The following is a 24,878-nucleotide window of genomic DNA, read 5'->3' as shown; positions in this document are numbered from 1 at the left end:
ACAATTGCAAGTTTATATTGCAAATATGAGAAAAAAAAGTCAGAATTGCGAGTTTATATCTCACAATTTAGACTTTTTTTCCACAGAACTGAGTTTAAATCTCTTAATTCTGAGTTTTTCCTCACAACTGCGAGTTTACATCACAATTCTGAGAAAAAAAGTCAGAATTGTGAGTTTAGATTTTTTGCATTTATTCTTGATTTTTGAGGTTACATTTGATATTGTTCTGCAAAATTTCACACACAAAATCCAGTCATCCAACAGGAATTTCACTGCAATTGAGTTAATGTGACCGCACCATTCGTCTGCTGTATGAGAGACCCTACTAAGACAGACCTGAGAGCCATTTTTTGGTCATGACCCACCAGCTGAACCACCGCTGTATATCATGAAGAGCTTGTATACAAATACGCAGATTTACAATCGCAGGTTTTTAAAACAGCTTTTCATGTTTACTGAAACGTAGGACAATGCCTTTATAACATAAACTGTGGTATTGCTCTATTGTTTTGCTTGACATACTACATACTCAAACATGACGAAGCGAACACCGGATTACTAAAGTTTACATCTCATCTTCAATTCACCACAATGTTGACATTGAAATTACAGAAAATCGAATCCTTGCAGGCAGAATTCTCTGAAATGCTAACAAATCCTCAGGAAAAACATGAGGGTACTACAACGAAATTACATCCAATTAAAGTTTTTTATGAGCAGCGGTTTGAATGCTTGCAGATCGTGAGCAAAGGTCATGCAAAGTCTGGATGAATTTGGGGCGAATAAAGCCTTTCCGCAAATATGTAAGCAAACACTTTGAGAGAAAAGCCACAGAAACAAGTTATATGACTAACCGAGAGGGACAAAACATTTCAACACACGCACATTTCTCAATCTGGGGCATGAAATGTCACATGAAGGCCGCTGTGATGCATGAGACGAGACCTGAAACCTTTGGCACGGTAATCAAAGGGATGATCTATCTACAGACTAAATGTCAACTCAAGGGCGCCAAGTGTAACTGATATTTGATTGAGGTGGACTGCTGAGGGATGCTTAGCGAGTGTTAAAATCAGCTAAAATTATCACACGCATCACACAATGTCTAAATCTTCAAAATCACTCCTAAATGGTAACATAACTAACATAAGCGAGCCAACATTACTGCTCACTCTGGCACTTTTATACTCTTAGTAATAGTTTCAACATTATTTTGATCACACAAATAGATTGTATTGACACACAAAATGCTAGAACCTTCTCCAGATGCAGTAAACTGACACCATTGTTAGTCAAGATATTCAAGCAGATATGAAACACTATCACTCGTGATCAGGGACCAGCTGGACCTTTTTTATGACTTGATCCGCTCACACAAACAGGTGATAGTAAACTCAAACAGAAATGTTAAAAAAAAAAAAAAAAAAAAATGACTGAATGATGGTCATTTCCAGGATGCTGAAAAGAAGGAATCTAAAAAAAAATATTCATAGAAATGTTGTTTGGGATCAGTAAAATTTCTCATGTTTTTTAAAGAAGTTGCTTATGCTCATAAAAATCTGCATATATTTGAATAAACATAAATAAAAAGCTGTAATTTTGTGGAATATTATTGCAAATTACAATAACAGTTCTCTATTTTAATAAACTTTATAATATATTTTATTCCTGTGATGCAAAGCTGAATTTTTAGCATCATTACTCCAGTCTTTAGTGTCACATGATCCTTCAGAAATCATTTTAATATGCTGATTTATTATCAATGTTAGAAACCGTTGTGCTGCTTAATATTTTTTGAGACCTGTGACATTTTTTTAGGATTCTTTGATAAATAAAATAAAAAGAGCAGTGTTTATTCTAAATAGAAATATTGTGTTACAACATACATTACTATTTAAAAGTTTGGGGTCAGTACATTTTTTTTTTTTTTTTTAAAGAAATTAATACTTTTGTGTTAAATGGATAAAAAGTGATAGTAAAGACTTATTATTAGATATTATTATATAAGATTTAATATATTATATAAGATTATTAGAAAAGATTTTTATTTTGAATAAATGCTGTTCTTTTTAGCTTTTTATTCATCAAAAAATCAACATAAAAAGTATCACAGGTTCCAAAAACATATTAGGAGAAGTCCACTTCAGGACAAAAATGTACAGATAATGTACTCACCCCCTTGTCATCCAAGATGTTCATGTCTTTCTTTCTTCAGTCGTAAAGAAATAGTTTTTTGAGGAAAACATTTCAGGATTTTTCTCCATATAGTGGACTTCTATGGTGCCCTGAGTTTGAACTTCCAAAATGCAAAATCAATTATTTTCATAAAAATAATAAAATTTATATACTTTTTCTGAAGAATCATGTGACACTGAAGACTGGAGTAATGATGCTGAAAATTCAGCTTTGCATCACTGGAATAAATTATGTTTTAACGTTTATTAAAATAGAAAACTGTTATTTTAAATTGCAATAATATTTCACAATATTACAGTTTTTTCTGTATTTTTGATCAAATAAATACACCCTTGATGGGCATGAGAGACTCCATTAAAAAACAAAAATCCCAAACTTTTGAACGGCAATATCATATTCATAACAATGACTCTAATAATGGTTTGACCGACCGAATAAAAAATAGTAAAATACTTTCCTTCAACTTCAACCTAAATTTAATAACTGTGAAGTGTTAAAATAATAATAATAACAACAACAAAATGAAAAATAAGAAAAAAAAAGTTCAAGGTATCTTGTTTTTTTAAATAAATAACTAAATAAATAAAACTAATAATACAACTAATAGTCAGGAAGGTTTACAAGGTCTCTGAGATAACGGTGTGTTCACAACATGCCTGTTTTACCATAATTATGAGATGACAAGCGAGAGATGTCAGAAAACTCCAGTTTTGCAAGTTGTAAGTACAAACTTTTATGAGGCGGTGAGCTCTGTTTACAAATCTGAATCCTGTAATTATGGTAATCCCACATGACAGTAAATGCACCATAAGTTTCTCTTTTATGGTTTTCCCATCACATGACAACAAAATGGATTCCTGCCAATTGTTTCCTTACGTGACACTTGGATAAATGTTGATAATAATCAAATATAATTAACATTTATAGACAAAATGGATTCACTGCATATTCTGCATTAAATATACACTGGTTGAAAGTTTGGAATAATAATGTGTCATACACTGGACAGTTTAAAATATAACACCTATTCTACTTTATTTGGATGAATTCGATTTTTAAAGAATTTTTAAATAACGCAAAAGATTCAAGGGGGGAAAAACAAGCATCATGTCATTGACCAATTTCCTTTCAGTAATTTCCTGTTTTATAAAGGATTTCTTACGCACTTAGCATCTATCACTCATATCAGTCATGTTACCGTAAGATTACTCAGATTTTGTGATTTTGAAAATGTGGACATTTGTGATACATGTGATAATGGCATGTGAAATTCGCATCCCTCACCGCAATCCAATATTCTGCAGCAGTCAAAAGTGAGGAACTGTTTAAGATTTTGTTTTTGGAAAAAGTCTCTTATGCTCTGGGACAAGCATTAAGACACTGAACAATTTCCTTTTCTTAATTTCCTGTTTTATAAAGGACTTCTAACTGCACTTCTAACTTGACATTCAGTTGAGAATGTAGACATATGTTGCACAAGTAGCTTCAAACGTTTGCAATCTTGACATCCACTTGAGACTACAAGAGAATATTGACTTCAGTCTTTAAAAAAGCACAGAGAAAGCCAAGGTCTCTTTTAAGAGTCCCATGCTGTGTTCAGTTGCTTATTAAATATGATTGAAAACTAATAACCCCGTTTTTCATGCTTAAATACAGTTAAGGGCAATAAAAATAGTAGTTAATCAATGCTTAATGTCAAAATTTGTATTAAAAGGTCAGGGTTTTCTAATATAGTGACAGTCAGCTCAGAGCGAGGCTTTGTGCTCACACTACGTCACTGGGATTGATCTGTTTGTGTTGGTCCAGGCTGCTGTTTTGACTGTGCTTCCTGGTTGTGGAAGAACCAGCTCAAAACACTAAACAGACGTCATTGGCTGCTCATCTTGGGACTTTCTGGAGTTCAGAAACAGGGGGAGTGACAAAAAATACAGATAATTTGGAGACATGGAACATATCTGCTTATGTTTAAGGTTGAACTCGACAGATTTAGGCCACAGTTTAAATTAGATTAAGCAAATGAATGGACCGCACAAGATGACAATTGTATGTTTTATTTTATGCAATGCTTCACAGATTGTGTTTCAAATAAATAACACAAATTAGAATTTAGGAGTTTAAGGAAAATATAAAAAAGGAATTTAAAGCAAAGAGCATGCTATGTCTGTAATGACAGTTCACCCCTAAATTACATTATTTTTTCACCCTCCTGTCGTTAGAAACCTATATATGAAAGCCTGTTTCGGCCACTGAAATAAATAAATAAATAAATAAGGTTATTGCGACTTTTTTTCTCACAACTGTGTGGTACAAACTCACAATTCTGACTTTTTTTCCAAAATTGTCAGACATAAAATTGCAATTCCGACTTTTTTTCTTAGAATAGCGTGATATAAACTTGCAATTGCAAGTTATAAAGTCCGCATTTTGAGATAATCTTGCAATTCTGACTTTTTTTTCTTGCAAATGTGAGTTTATATCTGGAAATTGTGACTATATTTCACACTTTAAATAGTTAAATAGTCAGAATTGCGAGATACAAACTCACAATTCCGACTTTATATCTCGCAAGTGCTAGTTCATGACGCAATTCTGACTTTATAACTCACAATTTCGAGTTTATGTTTTACAATTCAGATTTGTGAGTTTATATCTTGAATTTCAAGTTTATATGACACAATTTTGACTTTTATAATTGGCAAGTGTGAGTTTATAATTTGCAATTCTGACTTTTTTCTCAGAAATGTGAGATATAAACTCACAATTGTGAGTTTATATGATGCAATTCTGAGAAAAAAGTCAAAATTGTGACTTTATATTTTGCGATTCTATGAAAAAAAGAAAAATTGTTGAGTTTATGTGACTCAATTCTGATTTTGTAACTCGCAATTCCAAATTTATCTCGCAATTCTGACTTTATAACTCACAAGTGCGAGTTTATAACTTGCAATTCTGAAGTTTTTCTCAGAATTGTGAGATTACGAGTTTATATTGTAAGCAATTACGAGTTTATATGACGCAATTCTGAGAAAAATGTAAAAAATGTGAGTTTACGTCTTACAATTCTGTCTTCATAACTCACAAATGCGAGTTTATATCTCACAATTCTGGGAAAAAAAGCCAGATTTATGAGTTTATATCTTTGACGCAATTGCAAGTTTATATGACGCAAGTCTGACTTCATAACTCGCAATTATGAGTTTATATCTCATAATTCTGAGAAAAAATGGCAGATTTGTTAGTTTATATCTCTGACGCAATTGCGAGTTTATATAACACAATTCTGAATTTATAACTTACAATTACGAGTTTGTCATGCAATACTGAGAAAAAAAGTCAGAATTACAAGTTTACATCTCACAATTCTGACTTTATAACTTGCAATTGTGAGTTTATATAACGCAGTTCTGACTTTATAACTCGTGCGAGTTTATATGAGATTAGAAGTTTATATTGTGAATTTATACGAGTTTATATTGTGAGCAATTATGAGTTTATATGACGCAATTCTGAGAAAAAAAGTCAAAATTGTGACTTCATATCTTGCGATTTTATGAAAAAAAGAAAAATTGCGAGTTTATGTGACTCAATTCTGACTTTGTAACTCGCAAGTGCGAGTTTATAACTTGCAATTCTGACGTTTTTCTCAGAATTGTGAGATTACGAGTTTATATTGTGAGCAATTACGAGATTATATGATGCAATTCTGAGAAAAATGTCAAAAATGTGAGTTTGTCTTACAATTCTATCTTTATAACTCACAAATGCGAGTTTATATCTCACAATTCTAAGAAAAAAAGCCAGATTTATGAGTTTATATCTCTGACACAATTGCAAGTTTATATGACGCAATTCTGACTTTATAACTCCAATTACGAGTTTATATCTCACAGTTCTGATGAAAAAATAGCAGATTTGTGGGTTTATATCTCTGACGCAATTGCAAGTTTATATAACACAAATCTGAATTTATAACTTACAATTACGAGTTTGTAATGCAATACTGAGAAAAAAGTCAGAATTGCAAGTTACATCTGCAACTGCGAGTTTATATGACGCAATTCTGAGAAAAATGTAAAAAATGCGAGTTTATGTCTTACAATGCTATCTTTATAACTCACAAATGCGAGTTTATATCTCACAATTCTGAGAAAAAATGCCAGATTTGTGAGTTTATATCTCTGACACAATTCTGAATTTATAACTTACAATTATGAGTTTGTAATGCAATACTGAGAAAAAAGTCAGAATTGCAAGTTTACATCTTGCAGTTCTGACTTTATAACTCGCAAGTGTGAGTTTATGTCTCGCAATTCTGAAAAAAACAACAACAGTATTGCAAGTTTATTTTTCTGCAATTCGGACTTTATAACAAAATTCCGAGTTTATATAATGCCATTCTTAAAAAAAAAAAAAAAAAAAGTCGGAATTGCAAGTTTATAAGACAATTCTGACTTTTTCTCAATTGGGAGTTTACGTCTCGTAATCTTGACTTTATAACTGACAATTGCGAGTTTATATCTCACGATTCTGATTAAAAAAGAGACAGAACTGTGAGTTTGTATCACACAACTGCAAAAAAATGTAAGAATTAAGAATTGTGAGATAGAAACATTATAATTTATAAATAAAAATTACCTTTTTATTTTTTATTCACTGGTGGAAATGGACTTCCATGTAAACCTGCACGACTTTATTTCTACAAAATTTAAACATTTTTAATTTTTAATTTTTAAAAAATGTCACAGTGAAAGCCAGTATGCTGTTTTGGACCACTTCTAAGTGGTTCAGTGGCTCTTGCAGAGCTTCTTTTAGGTAAAGCTATGCTTTCATTCTGTGGGATTACAGTAAAATGTACACATACACAGAAATATGCACTCATAAAGATGCCATGCAGGGCCTATAAAGCTGCTGGGTCTGATTTCCACTCGACTCTGGTGCCTTTAGGAAGTTGTTAAACAGAGATGCACAAAGAGGACATGGTCCAAGTCAGCACTGATGTAATCTGGGGTAGCGACTGATGTCATTTTAAAAGAAATCTGTACAAATTTAAAGTTTTGCTTAATAAGAAAGTGTCTGAGTACTGAGAACGTCAGAGAAGGAAACTCCTAAGGAGTTTTAACCTTCAGAAACTAACCTAACATCATTATATGGTGGGCCAAAACTGTAAAAGTCACTAATTTGTTCATCAAATATCTGCTGTAATGTCAAATCTGTTTACACACCTGCATTTTAAAGCATAGAATAAGGTGTGTCTCTGTATACAAATGTAAACAGTAGTTTTAACAGCAGCATTAGGTTAGAGTATATTAGAGCAAGAAATGCACATTATTAAATGCATACAGTGCGCATGTGTATAAAAAGTTTTAGTGTAACACTAAATGTCAACTAAAATATTTTTATAATATTTTTGCTGTTTAATGTACTGCCATTTAAAAGTTTGGGGTCTTTTTTATTATTTACACTGTACTTTTATCTATACATTAAATTGATCAAAAGGGACAGTAATGGCTTTAACATAGTTACAAACCACAGCTGTGTTTGGACACGGGAATTATTAAACAGACATCTCCGTGAGGCCTACGTGACATACGTCTGACATGTGACCAACGTGTGTCTTCAAGTTCAAGAGAGGAAGTCACAACTACAATCTGAACTTTCTCCAGATGAAATCATTGTTTATAAGAACATCTGACAGCGTGTGAGTTTTGTTGTGGAAAACAAACAATAATGAATTTATGTAATTTATAGTAAACATTACAGTATCAGATCAGGATGTGCCAAAAAAAAACAAAAGATAGAGATCTTTGACCCCACTAGACCCAAGGTTAAGTGCGGTCATGACAAAATCCCGGGAGACATTTGAAAAACAGGCAATCTGAGGTCACGCACACACAAATCGCTTTCATTACACACAAACAGTGAGTAAGACTGTATTTCACATGTCTAGAATTACATAACGTCTTTAGCAAATCCTTGCGAAAAAGTGTGCTTAATTGTACTTTTAGTGCACTTTCATAATTTAATTTTAAAAAAGAATATACACTGCTGTTTAAAAGTTTGGGATCAGTCAAATTTTTTTAATGTTTTTTAAAGAAGGCTGCATCTACTTAAACAGTAATATTGTAAAATATCATTACACATTATTATTATTATTATTAAAATAATGTTTTTTTATTTTAATATCTTTTAAAATAGAATTTATTCCTGTGAGGCAAAGCTGAATTTTCAGCATCATTACTCCAGTCTTCAGTGTCACACAATCCTTCAGAACTCAGATATGTTGATTTTTTAACAATGTTGGAAACAAATATTTTTTTGGAACCTGTGATTCTTTTTTCAGGATTCTTTGATTGATAAATAGTTAAAATGATCTGCATTTATTCAAAATAGAAATCTTATCTAACAATATAAGTCTTTGCTATCACTTTTCATCAATTTAACACATCCGTGCTGAATAAAAGTATTCATTTCTTTCAAACGAAGAAAGAATAACTTTTAAATGGTAGTTTATATTGTTACAAAAGATTTCTGTTCAATTTCTGTAAATGCTGTTCTTGTTAACTTTTTATTTATCAAAGAATCCTGAATAAAACAAAAGCAGCACAATTGTTTCTAACATTAATAAATCAGCATATTAGAATGTTACAAAAATAGACACAATTCTAATAAAAGTAGTCAAATTTAATTTAAATTAAAATGATAATACATTAACATTTCATTGCAATTTACATGTAATTTTGTAAAGTTAAGCGTCATTCGGTTTAACACAAATATATTATTTTACATTATAGTATTTCTGTAATACGCTCTACAGTGCACAGTTAAAGAAAAAGTTAATCCAAAAATGACATTTCTGTAATTATTCACTCACACTCATGTTATTATCTGTGTATTATTTTTCAGACACAAGACAGGCAAGAATCAGTCAAGTTCATTGTTACTTACATCCAACATATTCCATATTTAATTGGAAACTTGCATACTTATATACAAATCTGAGAGTTAATAAAAGCTTAATTCACAATAATTTGTATTTATATAGAGTTGTCATAACTTAAAAAAACTTGGAGTAAATGGATCATGTTTATTGTGTTTTTATACCTTTTTTTATTGGACTTGACTACATGATTACTTTGAACTGTGGACCAGGAGAAAAAATAACACCATATAAAGTTGGAAAGACATGAGGGTGAATGAATAAAGGCAGGATTTTCTTTTTCGGATGAACTATCCCTTTAAGTAATAGACATGTTACTGCTGAGAAGCGGGTTTCGGAAGCCCTTCGCTTCATAAGACAGATCCAATTGCGATTGCACAGCTGCAAGACATGTGTCTCCAAAAATAGACATTAAAAACAATCCATTTCATTCATAAACACACTCATTCAGCTGTGTTCACAGCACTGGAGACTATAGCATCACCTCATGAACGTACTCAGTGCCCTTGCAGACAGGAGATTTAGGGACAAGTACATACAGACAGAGGGTGGGTCTTTGCCTTGAGCTGACCCTGTCTATCCCGTCGTGTGACGTTCTTTGTTTTCCTGCCATTGTATGTTTGTTGAGGAGGAACGTTCTAAAATTGGCTTTTTGTTTGAGAGTTTACTCAACAGCACGGTTTCCTTTCATAGCCCGTGCCATTCCACACTTACTGATACATCTTTAAAATTAGTCAACCAAACAGGAACCTGTGCGGATGAAAATTGGGATGCTCAGAGTGGGTGGACATCTTCCTCCTTGGCTTTATTTTTACACCGCGAAGGATCCAGTTTCATAACATCTCATATTCCAGTTGTTATCTGGCCATGTGGAAATCGCGGACGACATACTCCTCGTGTAACACGACCTTTCCACTAAATACCCTCTAACGGCTCCCGTGGGAAACCCTCGCGGCTCGGCCTTCTTATATACAACGTGATGTAATGTTTGCATAGGCTGTAATACATAACGAACTCACTGAAGTTCTCGATTTCTTCCTAAATAAAAGCTTTACAGTCACTCTAATCTGGCAATGAGCTGACGCCAGATGGATTTCAGTTTAGCGGCGAGGATGTTGCCGATTTCCAGGTGAATGAGAAGTTTCCAGAAAGTAAAAGCAGAACAATACAATTTGCGGGGACTCTTAGAAGTTGGAAAAGCATTGACATCCGGAGCTGGGCACGGGTTTGTATTGGGCCAGACCTGCTCCAGGCCTCTGTGCTTGATCTTTGATGATAGGGGTAGTGGAAAAAAATGAAGCTTTGATTTCTAAATCTCTCCTCATGTCTTATAATGTCTTGTTCTGGAAAAGTCAAGGTCCTATGAATTAATGGCTTGTTGGATAAAGTCTGTTTTGTTTTTTTTTTTTTTTAGAACAGTAGAGAAGAAATTGTTAAAAGAAGTCATTATTTTTGTTTTCTTTTTTTGTAGTCATTATTCTCGTAGCTTCAAAACATTACGGTTGAACCGTAATGTCACATGGACTAATGATGTCCTTACCACCTTTCTGGGCCTTGAATGTGTCAGTTGTGCTGCCATCTATGCAGGGTTAGAAAGCTCTCGGATTTCATCAAAAATGTATTAATTTGTGTTTCAAAGATGAACAAAGGTCTTACGGGTTTGGAACGACATGAGGGTGAGTAATTAATGACAGAAGTTTCATTTTTGGGTGAACTATCCCTTTAAAACATGATTATTCACAAGTTTCTGAGCGATAGTGTATATCTTTGTGGACAGCTTTACATCACTTAAATAAATCTAAAATATTTTTACTACATCCACATCAATATATTATGGGTCTTTTTTGGCTTTTTAAATTGGTCATCGGATGCCGAAGTTGATATGATTCTTCAGGGTCTTAATGAAAAGTCTATAATATACTTTGGTTAAAAATCCTCAATGGTTGTGTAAAACAACACCCTTTTTACCTTGCCAAAATCAGCTCTGCAAAAATCAACCCATTCCAATAAATTGTTCCTTTAAATGCAAATGAGCTCTGTTCCCCCCGCCCCTCACTTCTCTCTGTGGAGTGACGAGCCTGTTTACTTTAGCCGCATTTAGTGAGTTTAGCCACGAAACTTGCTAACTACACTCTTAAAAATAAAGGTGCTTCAAGCGATGCCATAGAGGTACCATTTTTCAGTCAAAGGCTCTTTAAAGAACCTTCACTTTCTTACCTTTTTATAATCTGAAGAACCTTCTTTCGCCACAAAGAACCTTTTGTGAAACAGAAAGGTTCTTCAGATGTTCCTTATGGAACCATTTAAACAAAAAGGTTCTTCTATGGCATTGTGAAGCACTTTTATTTTTAAGAGTGTAGCACATTATTAGGAAAGGTGATTGCAGAGATTCATTAAAAAAAAAAAAAAAAAAAACCTTATTCTCACTTCTGCTGTAGGTGAAGCTGGATCACGAATGATTTGTGCGAACATAGATGCATTTATGTAGATTGGGAGGTGCATTTCCTTCACAAACAAAAGTAATCCACTGCATCTTCAGCGGCTCAGAAGTCGGGAGTAAATGACGACCACTATGTTCATTATTACATCCAGAAACACAACACCTCAATCGCTCAAGCGCAGATATTCTTGCCTAATTTACATCCCTGCTCCGGCATCAAAACATGGAGGTTGGACTGTGACAGCTAATGTAGGGCGGGTCTGAGGTAAGACTCTCATGTCAATCAACTACCGTGGGAGCGGCCTCTGTCGGTATTATTAAGGGGATATTATTTTTACAGATTAATAAAAAAACACTGTATGGATTTTTATCATTATAGGGTAGATGTGTACATACACTGCCAACACACATTAATGTAAACAACAAACAATGTAAAAGTCAACTTTGCATCCGATGGGCATTTTTCCAATGAAATTTGTATAAATAAAACCAACAATAGGTGGCAGGAAGAAACTGTCTTGATGAATAAGTCGTTGAGTCATGTCTTCATGACTCAAATGATTCATTCAAAATCTCTGAATCATTCAGTAACAAAACACTGTTGTATGTTTCTCAGAGATGTGCGAGTGTTCTGCTAAAATCTATGTTTTCAACTAGTTTCATTCACCAAATCAAGACAAAACAGTCAGCACTGACAGTATTGTACTAAAATGTATATTAACTACTCGTTTGAACTCTTGTTTAAAATCAGTTTCAAATTTACACTTGTGGTTTTCAAGGAAGCTGCTCTCTTGGTGGTGTCATGTAGTATAACTAGGCTATATGTTATAAATATAAAAAAAATTTCACTGCAGTATGTGTCTTCGGTGTGAAGTTGTGTTCATTTGTGCTGATTTCTCCACGAGTTTGTTTCACACACAGACAGGCTGCGCGATCCTCAACTGGCGTGACCTTGTTATTGTCAATACATTATCCATTATCAACTGCCGTTTGCACCAAATGTAATAAAATCAGAATCATTCTCGCCAAAATTTCGGTGCTTCCATAATTAAATGTTTTAATCAGATTGGTTAAAAAAATCCACTTATCCCAGACCAGCATTAATGTTCTGTTATAAAATTCAACCCGCCAAAGTGGCTAGTGAGATTGAACATGTTACTCGACACTGCTGAAATCCACCCGCATTTGGTGGGTTGGCGGGGATGTCAAGCCCTGCTTGCTGTAGTAGTGGACATATTTTGTAAGGGATTGTTTTAATGAGAACCGTTCTGGTCTCTTTTCCATAAGCACTTATGTACATGTAAGCCCAGTGGAATAGAGGTAGAGGTGGGATCGCCAACCACAGCGACTGCAGGGGTGAAGAGGAAGAACAACAGTTTGGGAAAACTGTAAAACAAATTCCAGTTTTCCTGATTCCTGTTCAGGAGTGGTCCCAATATCGGCCCTCCATCCGACCCCCTTGCTCCCTGAGATTTCCTGCCTACTCCCGGCCCATCCGCTCCCTGGCCTGATCCGACTGTTGCTCAGGCAGATCCGGACAGGGAGAAAGCAGGGAACAGCAGGAAATTTATTTTCCAGACGTCCAGAGCCCCCCACCCTGCTCCCAAAGAAAGTGGCATCGGAGATTATCACACGCTATTTAAAGATGACCCAAAGTGTGCAAGCGCATGTCTAAGTGTGTGTTAGTGATGCTGGGAATGTTCACTGATAGCACTTCTGGAAAGTGCCACAGTCAGTATGGCACCACACACACACTTCCTTGGAAACGTCTTCCTTTGGAGATTAAAATGACTTTTGTGGCATGTTTCAACACAGGAAAACACTATTTTTAGGTAAATATGTTTGTCTGAGGACATGACGAAATTTTCTTGTTTTGGAGAAATCTATTTTGTACTTTAGTTAACTCCTCTAGCATGATGTGTTTTTCTTTTTCTTTCTTTCTTTCTTTCTTTCTTTCTTTCTTTCTTTCTTTCTTTCTTTCTTTCTTTCTTTCTTTCTTTCTTTCTTTCTTTCTTTCTTTCTTTATCATAAAACAATTTCAGACCATTCTGCCAAATTAGAATGATCATGACCATTCAAACTGACACATGACCTAAGATGCATTAATGGCTACTTTAAAACCAGATTTATAGGATTAATTAATTAGTAAAGAAAGAAAGAAAGAAAGAAAGAAAGAAAGAAAGAAAGAAAGAAAGAAAGAAAGAAAGAAAGAAAAAGAAAGAAAGAAAGAACACACATGTTTGTTTTTGTGAATTGTGGGGACTTTCCATAGACTTAGTTCTTAGTTATAGTTTTTATACTGACTAAACGATATTGTCTATCCCCTAACCCAACCCTAACCCTAAACCTACCCCTTACAGGAAACATGTTTGCATCGTTACATTTTCAGATAAACATCATTTACTATTTTTAATAATTTTTTAACATTGTGGGGACCGCAGGCAAAAACAACAACAACAACAAAAAAAACTAAATTAAACACCATGCCCTAAGTATTCAAAAAACTAAATGTAAAACGCAAAACAAAACAAAACACCTTGGCCTAAATATTCAAAAAACAAAACACAAAACTAAACAAAAACCAAAAACCTAAATGCAAAACAAACAATCAAAAAAAAAAAAAAAAAAAACACCTTGCTGTAAATATTCAAAAACAAAACAAAACTAAATGCAAAACAAAATGAAGAACAAAACATCTAATATTCAAAAAACACAAAACAAAACAAAAAACTAAATGCAAAACAAAACAAACAAAAAACTAAATTAAACACAAAAACTAAACAAAAGTACATGTAAAATGCAAAACAAAACCTAAATATTCAAAAAAAAAAAAAACTAAATGCAAAATGCAAATCATCTTGGCCTAAATATTGAGAGAGAGAGAAAAAAAAAAAAAACTAAAAAAACCTAAATACAAAAACAAAAACACCTTGGCCTAAATATTCAGTGTGCAGAACAAAACAAAACGCAAAACAAAACACCTTACCCTAAATATAAAAAAACCTAAATGGGCACCTTTTCTCCCTGATTTATAGGATTAAAAAATAAAAAATAATAGTTTGGTTTAAAGTGATGTGGCAAAAAAATCCAAACCAAATTTCTTCACACACAAAAAACAAACCAAAACAAGCCACAGAAATGAAATGAAAAACAAACAAACAAACAAACAAACAAAAAACAAAACAAAACATCTGCCCTAAATATTAAAAAAACAAAAACACAAAACAAAAAAACCTACAAACAAAGCAAAACAAAAACAAAAATAAAACAAAACACCATGCACTAAATATTTAAAAAACTAAACTAAATGCAAAACACAAAACAAAACTAAATACCTTGCCCTAAGTATATAAAAAAACAAAAATTAAATGCAAAATACAAAAGGGAATCTGTTCTAAGACACTACTGAAAGCAGTGGGGTTGAAGTACTTTGCAGAGGCTCCTCAGTGTGTGATGTTTAATGTGTGCATCGATGTGTGTGCAAGCCTTTCTGGTGGCAGAGGAGGGAGTGAGAATGTAAGGATCTGACGGCTCTGAAGCAGAGACCAGGGGCTGTGGAGGTGGTTCTGACCCTCAGTATGCCTTCTCTGTGCCCTGCAGGAGAATCTGGACTCTGCTGCCTTTGGCACATGATGTGACAGACCGAGTACTGCACTCACACACAGAGACAAACACAGCACATCTGCCCCAAGACTGGCTTATGATCTGCCATGCTGGGCAACACGTCCACAAGTGTCAACATGAGAGAGTCGTTCAGAGGTATCAGCAGTTATGTAACACCGCATGAGAATGCCACCAACAGGTCAACCAGAAAGGATGAAAGAGTGGGATTTTTCCTGCGGCTATAACAAAGGAATGTTAAATATCTCATATGATACCTGTTATTACTATGATTTCCGTACGATATAAATCACTAGAGACGTGATGAATTTATGAATGATTTGTGTGTTGTTTTTGAATTTATAATGGAATGGATCACAGTAAATATAACTATTGCTTGACAGACAAAAATAAATAAATTAAAGATAACATATCATAGAAATCTTTTTTTTTTTTTTTCATGTTCAAGTGCTATAATCAGGTCCCCTGTGCATCTACCACCCTAGAAAATGGCAAAGAACAACCCAATATTTTTTTTTTTTTTTTTTGGTGAGCCTTTCTTTGTAAGCTTGTGACAAAAAGAGACACTCAGATTTTGCTCACCCCATGACGCAGTCTTGCAGCCAGACCTTCAGTCTGACGGCAGAAGGTCTGGGAACCTTGGACACTTTGAATGGCCATGGCCCACCCAAGAAGCCATATGACTGACATCAAAAGCAAACAATCACATTTTGTTTTGGGCCGCATCATGTTTAGGGATGTGGAAATGTCCCCACAATAACAGACCGGTGTGTAATACTCTTGGACATATTTTAAAGATTCTATTTTAAAGATTTGCTTGTAGTCAAGCTTGTAGTTGACCCTGGTAAGTGTCCATTGTCACAGTTGTAAACATGACGGTTTTCTTCTTCCATGAGGGGGTTTGGCGTCACGGCATCTTTGTTTCCAGGTCGAATGTTAAAGAATGTGACACACGCATCTCTCGGAAATCCTGTATAATTCAACCAATCTGATGACGATTTCAAAACAGTAACACAAACAAAGGAGAATACATAATTATCTTTCTCAGTATGCTAACTGTTTATCGTGATTTCAAAATAAAAGCTCAAAACCTCACTCTGAGTTTACACGTTTTGATATTTAAGAAAAAACAGTGGCTGTAGCATTTATGTCGTAAAGAAATTGACAAATATTAAAGATTAAGTGGACATTTGAATTAAATGTTGTTTAGTCAATAATAAACAAGGATTCGTTCGCACAGTAAAGTGTAAACAATCATCAGACCGTTGGCGCCCTCTGCAGTCATTTGTTATAATGCATAATGTACACTTGATTAATCATCAGAATAAGCAACGGATTACTTGATTACCAAAATATTCCGTAGTGACAGCTCTAGTCAAAACAGCAGTAGTGGACAGTAAGGAAGTAGTTTTACTTCGTTGCTGTACTTGAGTACATTTTTCAAGTATCTGTACTTTACTGGAGTAGTTTTATTTAGAGATACTTTTATTTTTACTTCATTACATTCCAAAGCATAAGATCGTACTTTTTACTTCAAGTCATTTCATAACACATATCTTTAATCCTTAATATATATTACATGCTTCGAGACGCAGAAACGGTGTTTGATTCATGAACAAACTTCTTTCCAATGAACCTGTTAAATCGCTTCGCAAATCGAACCAAACGATTCATTCACAAATTGGAATGATCCGACTGCAGCTGTTCTCGAGTTGACAACTCACTGATTCAAATGATCCGTTTAGAGCGATTCTCCAGTGAACTGAATTCACAAGTATGAACCGGGGGATCTTGTGAGCAAAGTAAGTTACTAATGTCGAATTTTAGGTTTAATTATTGTAAATAAATATCATATTTAGGTCAAAACTGCAGTTGTTTGTAAACAAAATCTGCTGTAAAGGGTGCTGTTTAAGCCCACTGAAATGCACATCAACATCAGTGTCTCTATGTTTTAGGTAAAAACAAAACACGAAACATTAAAATAGCACAGATTAAATAAAATAACTCATACACGCTCATATTCCCCCGCTGCTGTAACGTTAGCAGTTTTATTAAAATGCTACGCATTTAGCCCTATATGTGAAGCCTGTTTTTATACTGTTTATCAACTGTATACATTTTTATATTGTTTGGATCAACTACACTGTAAAAAAATAAAAAACACAATTTGTTGAGTCAGCTTAAAATAATTTGTTACCCTGCTGCCTTAAAATTTTAAGTTCAGTCAACTAAAATAAGTTTAGTCAACTTGAAATGTTAAGTTGTACTAAGTAACAACTTAGATATTTGTGTTTGCTAAACTTAACAGATGGGTAAGTAACCCAGCTGCCTTAAAATTTTAAGTTGATTCAACTCAAATATCTAAGTTGTCACTTAGTATAATTTAACATTTCAAGCTGAATAAACTTTTTTTTGAGTTGACTGAACTTAAAATTTTAAGGCAGCCAGGTTACAAATTATTTTAAGTTGACTCAACAAATTGTTTATTACAGTGTAGCCGAGTAGACACAAATGAATGTTTATTCATAATCATACTGAAAATAATTAAATATTGTTATCTGATGATGACTGTCTGGCTAACAAGCTTGCTGGTGCTAAGTTGAGGTAATTTTTAGACATAAAGTCTAAATATTTTTATTCAGCCACCTAGATAGATTACATCTGAGGGAAAAAGAAAGAATGTGATGTTCAGAACATGGTAACTACAGTAATTATCAGTGTGGGAAGTGATGCCAGCTGGGTATTTGGCCAGGGGTGAGAAGAAAAAAAATATTATGAAAATATAATTATATTTTCCTTAAAATGTTCTTGCTAACTTCTGGCCTTATTCTCATATCATACCTCTGACATTCTGCAGAACAACAAGCTTTAAAACACTTTTTTCTTAGTGGTGAAAATTAGATGGTCAAATCTGATTTCTCTCAGGTACAGCGCAGTGTAAGCTTCACAGTGAACATTACTACATTACTCTCGTCAATGTCAACAAAAATATATCCTGACTCCATATAGTGGTTATTTTGGGAAAATCTCAGGTATTTTTTAAGTACTTTTGTACTTTGACTCGAGTAAAGTTGAAAAAGAAGTACTTTTACTTTTATTAAATAATATTTTATTATATGTATCTGTACTTTTACTCAAATACTTGATTTGAGTACTTTGTCCACCACTGCAAAACAGACAACAAAAATAATGTTATGGATTATATGTAACTGAATCTGTTTAAATATCTCATATGATGTGTGTTCGGACCTGACAATGTTATTACAGTCATTTTCATGTGATAAAAATCACTTAAAATGTTATGATTTTACAGATTTCTGTTTTTTTCAAGGAATAGTTCGGCCAAAAATGAAAATTTGCTGAAAAAGTACTCATCCTCACGCCATGCAAGATGTAGATGAGCTTGTTTGTTCATCAGAACAGTTGGAGAAATTTAGCATTACATCACTTGTTCACCAATGGATTCTCTGCAGTGAATGGGTGCCGTCAGAATGAGACTCCAAACAGTCAATAAAAACATTACAATAATCCACAAATAATTCACATGACTCCAATCCATCAATTAATGTTTTGTGAAGTGTAAAGCTGCATGTTTGTAGGAAACAAATCCATTCATAAGACATTTTTTACTTTAAACTGTTGCTTCCAGCTGATATACAAGTCCTCTATGCATAATATGGCTTTCGCCAATTAAAAATTGTCTTGTCAGGAGATAAATATACACAGATTAAGCAAGTTTACAAGCAAAAACAGTCCAAAACAGCTCTAAACAAATATGTTGGTGGATTTTGATTTGAAAGAACAACAGAGAATGGACTTTGAGGAAGTGGAGGAAGTGTTTATTATGGATTTTGACCAGAAGCAATGGTTTAAGGTTAAATGATTTGTTTCTTACAAAGATTGAATCCACTAGTGAACAAGTGATGTAGGATGGTAGGAAAAAGAAAGCTATATAATGGAGGATATGTAACTAAATTTACATTTAGGATTTTAAAAAATCTTCCTTTTATATTTAAAAGAAAGTATTATACGGTCATGGCCAAAAGTCATGTTATGTGTAACAGCATTCATTTTATATATCAAATCCACTCTATTCCATAAGGATTACAATAATGCAATAATTATTCAAATATTTATGTGAACGCTGGACAGAAGATGCTTGTAAACTACATGTTCTCCAGCTAATTTCCTGAGCAGATATCTACCTGGTCCTGGAAGAGTTGCTGGGCTTTGGGAGTTTGGACCAAGATCAAGAGAAACAAACATGACCACTCCAAAAGAAGCCACTCAAAAACAGCATCTGGTAAGAATATTTAGCACTCTTTCACTTTTATCTCTCGCTCTCTTCCTTCGTAAATCTGGATTCTTTTTGCTGTTAGCACACATGAAAACAAATCCATCTCTGCTTCTTAACAAAAACAAATATTTCTTTGATCATTTCGGGCAAAGATGAATAAACAACAGACACATTCAACTGTTCCACTGATTCTTTGTGTTTTGTTCATAGTTTATATAAAGAAAATCTGCAAACAATTTATCCCGGAAGAGACTGAAACGCAACGTTAATTATGAAATCTCTGTTCTGTCACAGTTGTGCTTAAAGTCTTTTTCTCATCTGGATCTCATGGTACTAAACATCTAAAAATCATATTTTTAGAAGATGGCAACATCAAAAAATAATTAGTATGTCATGTATTGTGCTTTTACAACCTGACAGTGCCACCCATAATTTCATAAATCAAAATCAGGCACAGGACCCTGCCCAATCTTATCAAACTCCCACCTTGGATGTTCCTCCCTTTAAATAAACAAAACTCAGATGCTAATAATACAACATGGAGTTTACATAACCTGAAAAATATAGGACCGGTCAACTGACGTCAACCTGTTCGTTTCATATCGTCTGACAGGACATCCTGCAGGTGTGGGTGGCTTACCTGGACTCCCGTCCTCTCCATAGGGGCCTTAGATTTAACGCCCACCCCATCCGCTGCCTCGGCCGGGTCAGGCCGCTGCCAACAGTGGGAGGTTTACCACAGACCTCCAGCGCTGGAAATCTGGATGTAGTCTGCCAGTTCAAAAACAACAGGTATTAGAGATCAAACCCCTTGAAGTATTTTTTTTTTCTTTTTAGCGTGAGTAAATGATGACTGAATTGTATTGTTATCAACTCTTTAAACCACTACATTTTAAATTCACAACCCACTAGGTAAGCCACAATACTAGTTATTGAGAAAACAGAGGGATGTTGAGTTCATAGCCTGGATTGTCATTTGAGTCTCAAAGCATTTGAAACAACATTGCTCATATTGCAGCTTACAGAACGACTTGCACTGTATTTTATCCTCTTTAACTGTACCTCCCACCTCAGTTATCGTGCCATTGGGACAGACTCCTCTTTACTACCGAATCAGGATTTAAACTCATGCCATTATGGAATGAGGCACAGGACAGAACCTAAAACTTGTAAACCTAGAAGGCAGGTCACAACATACTGTTAAACAGAACTGACCATCATTACAGTGCATGGATAAGTAATTATTCTCTCAGCTTTTCTCATTAATCTTCTTATGAATTAAAGGGATAGTTCGCCCCAAATGAAAATTCTGTTATCATTTTCTCACCATTGTGTAATTTCAAACCTGTAACTTTTTCTTCTGTGGAACACAAAAGGAAAAATTTGTATTGTCTTATTTGTTCTTTTCCATACAGTGAACAAAGGTGGATGCTGTTTAGCTAACTAAATAAATAAATAAATAAATAAATAAAATACAGCTGCAAGCAGCGATTATCAGGGTTCAAGTGCATTAAGGCATTTAAGCACATATGAAAAAATTATTTAGCATGCTTGTAACCACCTAAATCAATGGTTAAAAAAGCATTATTGGGAAATCCAGGTAATTTACCGTAGAAATATTATGTTTTTTTAAAGGGGTCATCAGATGCTAAGTTCACTTTTTCATGTTGTTTGAACATTAATGTGTGTTGGCAGTGTATGTACAAATCTACCCTATAATGATAAAAATTTGTTGAGTCAGCTTAAAATAATTTGTTACACTGCTGCCTTAAAATTTCAAGTTCAGTCAACTAAAATAAGTTTAGTCAACTTGAAATGTTAAGTTGTACTAAGTAACAACTTAGATATTTGTGTTTGCTAAACTTAACAGATGGGTAAGTAACCCAGCTGCCTTAAAATTTTAAGTTGATTCAACTCAAATATCTAAGTTGTCAATTAGTATAATTTAACATTTCAAGTTGAATAAACTTTTTTTGAGTTGACTGAACTTAAAATTTTAAGGCAGCCAGGTTACAAATTATTTTAAGTTGACTCAAAAAATTGTTTTTTACAGTGTATGTGTCACAAATCTGTTCCTGAACGCCAGTCTGCTCACCACCAGAGGTCGCTTTGACATTCTCATTACACTGACTGTTGCACCACACCCTGGACTACATTCCCCATCAGCCATTGCGCTGATCACCTTCATCCAATCAGACACTGCATATAAGCCTTGGACTTCCCATTGCCATCTGCCGAGAACTGTCTTGCATTTAGCACTTGTTGTGTGTTTGCAACTGTACGGAGCCTCTAAGTCAGTTCGTATTTTCTAGTTTAGTCTTATTCTTGTTCCTTGTCATTCAAGTCTTGTCTTCTACCCTGGTTATATTGTTTACTCTCGCCTGTCTTGACGGATTACCCTTTGCTTAGCCCCCCTGGATTACGTTCGCCGTTCTCTGACCCTTGCCTGCGTTACGGACTACTCTTTTGTCTTGCTCTAACATACCTGTATGCCGTTGCCTGACCCTGCCTGTCTGACCATGTCTTTGTCGATGTCCCTAAATAAAGCTTTGCATTTGGATCCGCCCGCTTCACGCCGCATCTCTCGCTCCGTAACAGTATGGGAGTTGGAAAATGAGCCTGTTTTCAAAAAAAGTGGAGTGTTCCTTTAATAGATTAACAAATCCAACATACTGAACCTTACTGTAAACTGTTACTCAAAATATGGTATGATGGCATTTCAGTATGAACGAATTGTCATAACTTAAGTTTTAATAAAGCATCACAAGTGGTCATCATCTGTATTTTTTTTTGTGGCCATAGTGTGTGGGAGTAAAGATACCTTTATCTCCCTTAGATATATATATATATATATATATATATATACATATAAATATAATATATTTATAAATATGTTGACACACATCCTCACATCTTCAGCAGAAGCAATCTTCTCTATGAACACTATGTGTGACCTGCTAAGCCAAACACAATGGTTCTTCATAGGACCAGCCAAACCATTTTCTGATTCATATGTCTCACTGCACGGATCCAATCAGATCTCAGAGGCTTTGAGAGGATGTTGTGATGATCGCCACATCTGTTCCACTTATGCTTCTACGTATCAACACATTTATGCAAGAATGAAAGAAAAAACAGTACTATGACTGTATAACATAACCATTACCATCCAAACTGACACTGAAAGCACATGCTCCCATCAGAAGCAGTTAAATATGAATAATTACACTCGTTCAGATGAGTATTTCTTTAAGTACAGACACATTTGGCCCTGTTGATTTTTATCATGGCTCATATTTAAGCTCAAGTTCTGCTGTCTAATTTGTTACCAAAGACTTTGTTAAAACTCTTTTTTATTTTGTACTCGGGTACAGTCATCATTCAAATGGTTTATGTGTATTGTTAACTTTATTTACTCATATTTTTATGATGGATTTTCATAGTTGAAGATATAGAATGTGGGTAAAACAAGGGCAAATCAAATCTATTCAAAGATCATTTGGTCAAGCATAAACACAAAAATGTACTTTAATGTAACTTTAATGCTATAGATCAAAGAAAAAACATTTAAAATCAGTATGAAGTGATCAGATGAAGTATTGTTTCTGTTAAAGGAAGAGTTCAACCAAAAATGAAAATGTGTTCACCTTCAGCCCATCCTGTATGATTTTGTTTCTACCATTATTGATTTAGAAAATTTTACATTACATTACTTGCACACTAATAGAGCTTCTGCAGTGAATGGGTGCCGTCAGAATGAAAGTCAAACAGCTGATAAAAACATCACAGTAATCCACAAGTCCATGATAATGCATACCGCAGTGTAAAGGTCCATCCTTTGTTGCTCTCTCACATCAATATCATATTTATTTACAAAGATACTTAATTTATAACTGTTTTGAATTGTTTTTGCTTGTAAATGGTGCTTGATCTGAACAGTGCATATTTCTCTCCTGATTCAGACAAGACAACTTTTTCACCAAAGATAGCAACAATATAGATAGAGGACTCATAGAGGACAAAACAAGGCTAAAGGAAATAAATTAGCAATAAAATAAAAAAAAAAAAATATATATTTTTTTAAAAAAATAAAATAAAATGAAATAAAATAAAATGTTGTTGTTATTAATTATAACTAAAGCTGTTAAAAATCAAAACTGAAATACAGATAAAATAAAATACAACTATTAAATACAGCTATATAACTATTATATAGACTGCCTTGGAAATATATAATAAAATATAAAATAAAATAAAATAAAATAAAATAAAATAAAATAAAATAAAATAAAATAAAATAAAATAAAATAAAATAAAATAAAATAAAATAAAAGAGTGTTGTTATTATTAAAACTAAAACTACTAAAAATCATAAATGAAATATAGGTCAAATAAAATATAATATAAATATTTTATAAAAAATAGAGAAGAATTAGCACTAAAATAAATAAAAAATAATAAAATAAAATGAAAAAAAGTGTTGTTATTATTAAAACAAACTATGAAAAAACGATAACTGAAATAAAGATAAAATAAAATACAACATGAATATTATATACAAAAAAATACAAATGAGAAGGGTTGCCTTGGAAACTAAAGGAAATGAATTAGCAATGAATTAGCACTAAAATAAAATAAAATAAAAGAATAAAATAAAATAAATTAGTGTTGTTAGTACTAAAAATAATACTATTAAAAAATCATAACTAAAATATAGGTAAAATCAAATACAATATGAATATTATATGAAAACACTTAAAAATTAGAAGGGCTGCTTTGGAAATTAAAGGAACTTAATTAGCACTAAAATGGCCAAAATAAAATAAAATAAAATAAATAAATAAAGTGTTGTTATTATTAAAACAAACTATTAAAAATCATACCTGAAATATAGCTAAAATAAAATACAATATGAATATTATATTAAAAAAAAAAAACGAGAAATGAGAAGGGTTGCATTGGAAACTAAAGAAAATGAATTAGCTCTAAAATTGCAATAAATAAATAAATAAATAAACTATCATACATCCCTTTCAAATTCCAAGCCACACATGCACGGCATGGTTTAAACACCTTGCTTTCATGCAAAGACTAATTGACAGGGCAGTAGGCAGGTACTTGCATTAGCGTTTACAATACAAATGCAATGTAGTCACATGCAATTCCGACTTATACCTCTGAATACAGTTTGCAAAATGTTTTGCACCACGTTCACATTTGTATTTCTGAAATGAATGTTAATAGCAGGTATCACGAAAAGCATGCCATGAGGTTTGATTGCATGCTGCAGTGCACGTTTCTTCAGCTCCAAAACCAAAAGCTCTCCACACAAACCCCCAGAACCCAGTGCTAAACATCTGTTAGACCCCCTAAGAATCCCTCTTTGT

At 33.5% G+C, this 24,878-nt stretch overlaps 1 long non-coding RNA gene across 1 annotated transcript in view; it reads right to left on the bottom strand.

Moving 5' to 3' along the window:
• The window catches only part of LOC127183072 (uncharacterized), a 46,526-nt gene that overhangs the window by 18,959 nt on the left and 2,689 nt on the right, over positions 1-24,878 (bottom strand). Inside the window, exon 2 of the long non-coding RNA XR_007829993.1 lies at positions 20,132-20,262. This is a non-coding gene — a long non-coding RNA (uncharacterized LOC127183072). The remainder of the gene's footprint in view (positions 1-20,131; positions 20,263-24,878) is intronic.

This window comes from Labeo rohita, chromosome 20 (assembly GCF_022985175.1).
Source record: "Labeo rohita strain BAU-BD-2019 chromosome 20, IGBB_LRoh.1.0, whole genome shotgun sequence".
Classification (NCBI taxonomy): domain Eukaryota; kingdom Metazoa; phylum Chordata; class Actinopteri; order Cypriniformes; family Cyprinidae; genus Labeo; species Labeo rohita.
This window is presented reverse-complemented; position numbering and strand designations above follow the sequence as displayed.